Below are 6,592 nucleotides of genomic sequence, written 5' to 3' on the forward strand. Positions count from 1 at the left end.
ATCCGTTTCACTCCTGTAAGACTGAGAATATTACTATTTAAATCTTTGCATAACGTTAGGTGGCGCTGTTGGAAGCCTTGCATCGGAGAACCAATCATGAGTGTTGTGGGCGGGCCTGCTTTCTGGGGGCAGTGACGCTCATGCAGAACCTGTGTCTCGCAAAACATCGCTGCGTTTGCGGAGAAACATATTAATCACTTAGAAACAAACATAACCTGTTACAGTAATAGGACGTGTTTCATCCGGCCCCGGCGGCTAGAGGTCTTTCCCCCAGCGATAAGCCAGACTCCCGAGGCTAACATTACAGAGCCTGCTGATGACTCACAGTAGCAAGCGGACCACTTCCGGGTAGGAAACATTATTGTAAAATAAACAGCTATAAATTTTGTTTGGAGCATATCAGCTTCATGCTCTGTGTCAGGACTATGATAAATGGCATTGCCGCTACCAAATAAAATTCTAATAATAAATGTAGGCGTGTCTGCTGCCGGCCGTTCTCGCCGGGCTCGGACAGACAGTTTCTGACAGTGAAATTCCCAGACGTTTGGCGGCGCAGCTCACCAAACGTCTGGGAGCCGAGACTAATAAACTATTGGCTTTTTCTTTGGTCTAAAAGTGACCAAGCTGTTCCGTTGAGGTGATAAATTGACCCTGCTACTGTCCCAGGTGATACTGTCCTGGGTGATACTGTCCCGGGTGATACTGTCCCGGGTGATACTGTCCCGGGTGATACTGTCCCGGGTGATACTGTCCCGGGTGATACTGTCCCCGGTGATACTGTCCCGGGTGATACTGTCCCGGGTGATCTGTCCCGGGTGATCTGTCCCGGGTGATCAACGCGATGGCGCAGAACGGCTGGCAATATAAATGTTGCCGTTGTTTTTCACCTCTGCTTCTTCTTCTCCTCTGGATTTATTTGGAGCGGCTGTGGCTCAGGAGGTAGAGCGAGTCGTCCACCAATCAGAAGGTAGGTGGTTCGGTCCCCGGCTCCTCCAGTCCGCATGCCGAGGTGTCCTTAGGCAAGACACTGAACCCCAAAATGTGGCAGCTTGCCGCCCTCGGTGTGTGAATGTAGGCACATTGTAAAGCATTTTGGATAAAAGCGCTATATAAATGCAGTTCATTTACCATTTAATGTAGTTCCTGCCCCTTTTCTGGTGCGATTCAGTGATTCCCACAGGCTGAAATTTGACTTTCTTAACAGTTAATTACTTTAAAATGTCTTTACATTGACGGAATATGCCGACAGAAAAAAGAGTCTCTTGTGCACGAGCATCCGGCGCATAGACTGCGTCAAGTCAGCCAGAATGTAAGTTGGTCATCCACTTTAGCTCTTTCAAAATAAAACCCTTGTTGTAATGTTAACATTAATTTTAATTTTGAGTAATGCTTTAATCTCGCAGCTGGTCTGTTATAACACTGTACTAGAGTCTAGCAGCTCAACTGTTATAACTCTGTACTAGAGACTAGCAGCTGGACTGTTATAACTCTGTACTAGAGTCTAGCAGCTTGACTGTTATAACTCTGTACTAGAGACTAGCTGCTGGACTGTTATAACTCTGTACTAGAGTCTAGCTGCTCGACTTGTAGTTTTGTACTAGGCTGGAAATCCATTCAGTCACAAGAAAAGTCACAGAAGAATGTCCTGCAAGCATCTTTTCATGAGACGCGCACGCACGCTCTCTCTCACACACACACACACACACACACACACACACACACACACACACACACACACACACCGCTCTTTCTCACATTGTGTTAGGTATGTTTTCTTTTCTCTGGCTTTATAATTTTATATTATTTAAGGGATCAAGCCATATAGTTGAATTCTGATGTTCCATTTTGCAGCTCAATGCTCGCTGCTGGTCTGCCTTAATGTTTTTGATTGAAATAAAGGTTTCTTAATGCCAAATGCTGACTCCGCCTGCTCGTCTGACTCCGCCTGCTCGTCTGACTCCGCCTGCTCGTCTGACTCCGCCTGCTCGTCTTTCTCACTGCCAGTTCAGACTAGTAAACTTGTAATACATGATGTGTGTTTGATCCAATACATTTTCTGAATATGGTTTATAGACTTTGACTAATAGTTTCAGAATCAGAATCATTTTTATTGCCGCAATATGCAAGATTACATACGAGGAATTTGTCTTGGTGTCATTATGCAGCGTAGCCGTCATGTCAATATTCAGAGAGAGGGATAATCGGATGCGAGTAGACTCGTGAAGACCTCTACTCCACAGTGTTGACTGGGGAGGCACCCAGGGTGATGGGGGAAGGTGGGGCTGTGTTCCTCCTGTAATCCACAATTATCTCCACTTGGGATCATTACACCCAAATCTAACCTATTATAGAGACATCCAAGACTCTCATGTGTATATTATTATACACATGAGAGTCTTGGATGTCTCTGTAATAGAGACATATATTATATATATTTGACCATCTGTCCGTTTCTTTCTACAGTATATATGAAGCTGCTACTAGCTAGTATAAATTCATCTCCCTATCAAACGTTACAGTGCCTGGTTGAAATACCTGCTCAACCACAACACTTCATTGATTCTGCTCTCCTGATTTTGCACCCACCTCTCCAATCACCAAATCAGTGTTGTCTGAGAAATGTGCTTCTAGAAGTCTTTTAGGAATCCAATAAGCCTGTGTGCTGCTTGTGGGTGCAGACTGTGTGCTTGCAACTACTTTAAAAAGTTTGTTTTTCTTTTTGTCTGCTGGTGCCCACCTCAAAGTTTCATGTGAGAGAAGGGCGACGTGGTGAACAGCCACCGCTGCACCGCCAGCGCCCTCTAGTGCCAAAACTGCTGCAGCTATACTGCACGAGACATCCGTAGGCCTACTGGCTGCAAGTCCGTGGGAGAAAATCCAAATATTCTGTTTGCTTGAAATAATAGTACTTCAATATGATTCTTTTGATTATTATTTTATGGTGGGAATTCTATTACCAGAAAAGAAAGGTGATTTAGGTCCATGTGAATCTGCATCAATGCCTGTCTCTTTACACTTCTGCAAAAAGTGTTGTAACGTAACATTTTTATACACTGACAAAAATCAACATCATCCTTTAAAGAGATACTGTATATAAATACTGTATATAGATAGATAGATAGATAGATAGATAGATAGATAGATAGATAGATAGATAGATAGATAGATAGATAGATAGATAGATAGAAATTAGACAAAAAATATTTGCCACATTACTTCACAATAGACTTTCCCCACAGAGCGTACAGCAGCTTAGAGCAGTTTTTCCTACTCGGGATATTGAGGCTTAGTGCCTAGAGGAGTGTGACAGTGATAAATCAATCCATTGCATTACCTTTCCCACAACATACATTATTTATAACGATTTACTCATTATAGTAGTTACTTTTCAAAATGAACTTAAATACAGAAATAATGTACCACAGGGAAGTTAAAAAATGTAGTTAAGATTAGGGTTACAGGGTGGAAAAAGTGCAGTTCAACTTGTGCTAGGTCCTATAGCTTAACAGATAAGGTCTGTTCCTTCCAATCTGAAGCCTGGGGTTCGACTCCTGGTTGAACCTCACATGCTTTTATAAAACATTCGGGTTTGACATAGGGTTTGGTTCTGGTCTTAAAATTCCGGCTGTCAATCAACATAAATCTGGTGTGTGTGTGTGTGTTTGTGTCTGTGTGTGTGTGTGTGTGTGTGTGTGTGTGTGTGTGTGTGTGGGGGGGGGGGGGGTCAGTCAGAAAGTCTCTGAAAACTTTTGATGTTAAAGAAACAAAGATAAGAGCTCTTTCTTTATGATTTCTTTAAAAAATTTCACACATTTTATGTTTTATTGACAGACGTATCGTGAGAGAAAGACACAGAGGTGTGGCAGAGAGAGAGAGAGAGAGAGAGAGAGAGAGAGGAGATCATGCAACAAATGGATTTGAACCCGGGTTGAATGTAACTGACTGTACCTGAATGCAACGTGGGTGACCTCTGGGTGAGAGACTGTTACAGACAATGGGAGAGAGAGAGAAAACACAGTTGGCCCAAATTGCCGCTGTAAAAGGTTCAACCTGTTACATTTTTTAGCCTGGAAAGCCAGGCTTTTTTTTTTATTCCAGCTGTCAATCAACATAAATCTGGTGTGTGTGTGTGTGTGGGGAAGGGGGAGGGGGGCGGGGGGGGGGGGGTTCAGAAAGTCTCTGAAAACTTTTGATGTTAAAGAAACAAAGATAAGAGCTCTTTCTTCCTGATTTCTTTTTAATTTCAGACATTTTATGTTTTATTGACAGACGTATCGTGAGAGAAAGACACAGAGGTGTGGGAGAGAGAGGGAGAGAGAGAGAGAGAGAGAGGAGAACATGCAACAAAAGCCCACGGGCTGGATTTGAACCCGGGTTGAATCTAACTGACTGTACCTGAATGCAACGTGGGTGTCCTCTGGTTGAGAGACTGTTACAGACAATGGGAGAGAGAGAGAAAACACAGTTGGGCCAAATTGCCGCTGTAAAAGGTTCGACCTGTTACATTTTTTAGCCTGGAAAGCTAGGCTTTTTTTTTATTCCAGCTGTCAATCAACATAAATCTGGTGTGTGTGTGTGTGTGTGTGTGTGTGTGTGTGTGTGGGGCGGGGGGGGGTCAGAAAGTCTCTGAAAGCTTTTGATGTTAAAGAAATTCTATAAGAGCTCTTTCTTTATGATTTATTTTTTAATTTCAGACATTTTATGTTTTATTGACAGATGTATCGTGAGAGAAAGACACAGAGGTGTGGCAGAGAGAGAGAGAGAGAGAGAGATTGACAGAGAGGAGAACAAATGCCCACAGGCTGGATTTGAACCCCGGTCACTGTGGGAAGACTAAAGCTTACGTCTTCTGATGTTAATGTTAACGTAATTGCTTTATTGAACAGCCAATCAGCATCCTCCAACAACCTGCTAGAGGTTTGAACTAGGGGTGGAGCCAAATTCGACATTCGGAAAAGCACAAATACATGTATTTTTTTTACAAATATTTTATTTATTTCATACAAATATTTATACAATTGTTTCCTCTGCCTCTGTCTGTGTCTGTGTTCTGGTAGACCAGGGATCGAAACCTGCTGTGGGAACCCTTCTTTGCAGTATAGATTCGCCTGTATTTATTTTGATATAGGACAGTAGGCAGACAGAAAAGACAGGGAGAGAGAAAGGGTATGACATGCTGCAAAGAACCACAGGCCGGATTCAAACCCCAGTCGGCCACGGCCCTTCGTGGTATGCGTGCTACCAGGTGAGCTACCAGGAACACACTGCAGTATAGATTATTGAAGAACATTTATCTTAACTCTTTAATATCCTCAAATTAATTAGAAGTGTAATAAAAACTAAAAGAAGAGTGTTACAACTATCTCTACTTTTATTCAAATACAAACAACTTTGCTGCCTCAACAAACACAGATGCAAGCCTCAGTCTGTGTACATCCCGGGTTAAAACTCACAACCTCTCTCTCTCTAAACTCAGGCAACTGACATACCCAGTGAACCACCAAGGCACTGCCACTGACACTGTATTTCTCACCATAGGACTTTTGAGTGCCTAGTTATAGGTCAAAAACTGTGGCCAAATGGCTGGACATTAAAACATTTCCAGACGGCTACTTTCTTACTGTCACAATAACTGCAATATTGCAATACTGGTGCAAAGCGCACAGATCTGATTTCACCAAGTAACAGTTGTTCCTGGACCAACATTTCTTACGGGCCGGGAAAACCCCGCCCCTGAACTAATTTGATTGTTTGCCGCAATTGCTTCTTCCTGAAAACGTGCAGCAAGTAAAAAAAAGTTGGTTAAGATTAGGGTTAGGGTTTTCTTATCTAACGATGACCAGACCCAAAACCCTAACCACATTGTTGTACTTGCCTAAACCTAATGTTTTATAAAGACAATTGTGTGGTTCAACCGGGAGTCGAACCCCAGTCCTCAGATTGAAAGGTGTACATCTTACCCATTTAGCCATAGGAGAAGCATAGAGCTGAGATGCACTTTTTTCACACCCTAACCCTAATCTTAACCAACTTTTTTTACTTGCTGCACGTTTTCAGGAAGAAGCAATTGCGGCAACCAATCAAATTGGTTCAGGGGCGGGGTTTTCCCGGCCCGTTGGTCCAGGAACAACTGTTACTTGGTGAAATCAGATCTGTGCGCTTTGCACCAGTATTGCAATATTGCAGTTATTGTGACAGTAAGAAAGTAGCCATCTGGAAATGTTTTAATGTCCAGCCATTTGGCCACAGATTTTGACCTATAACTAGGCACTCAAAAGTCCTATGGTGAGAAATACAGTGTCAGTGGCAGTGCCTTGGTGGTTCACTGGGTATGTCAGTTGCCTGAGTTTAGAGAGAGAGGTTGTGAGTTCTAACCTGGGATGTACTCAGACTGAGGCTTGCATCTGTGTTTGTTGAGGCAGCAAAGTTGTTTGTATTTGAATAAAAGTAGAAATAGTTGTAACAATCTTCTTTTAGTTTTTATTACACTTCTAATTAATTTGAGGATATTAAAGAGTTAAGATAAATGTTCTTCAATAATCCATACTGCAGTGTGTTCCTGGTAGCTCACCTGGTAGCACGCATACCATGA

This window comes from Poromitra crassiceps, assembly GCF_964638095.1.
Source record: "Poromitra crassiceps genome assembly, chromosome: 18".
Lineage (NCBI taxonomy): Eukaryota > Metazoa > Chordata > Actinopteri > Beryciformes > Melamphaidae > Poromitra > Poromitra crassiceps.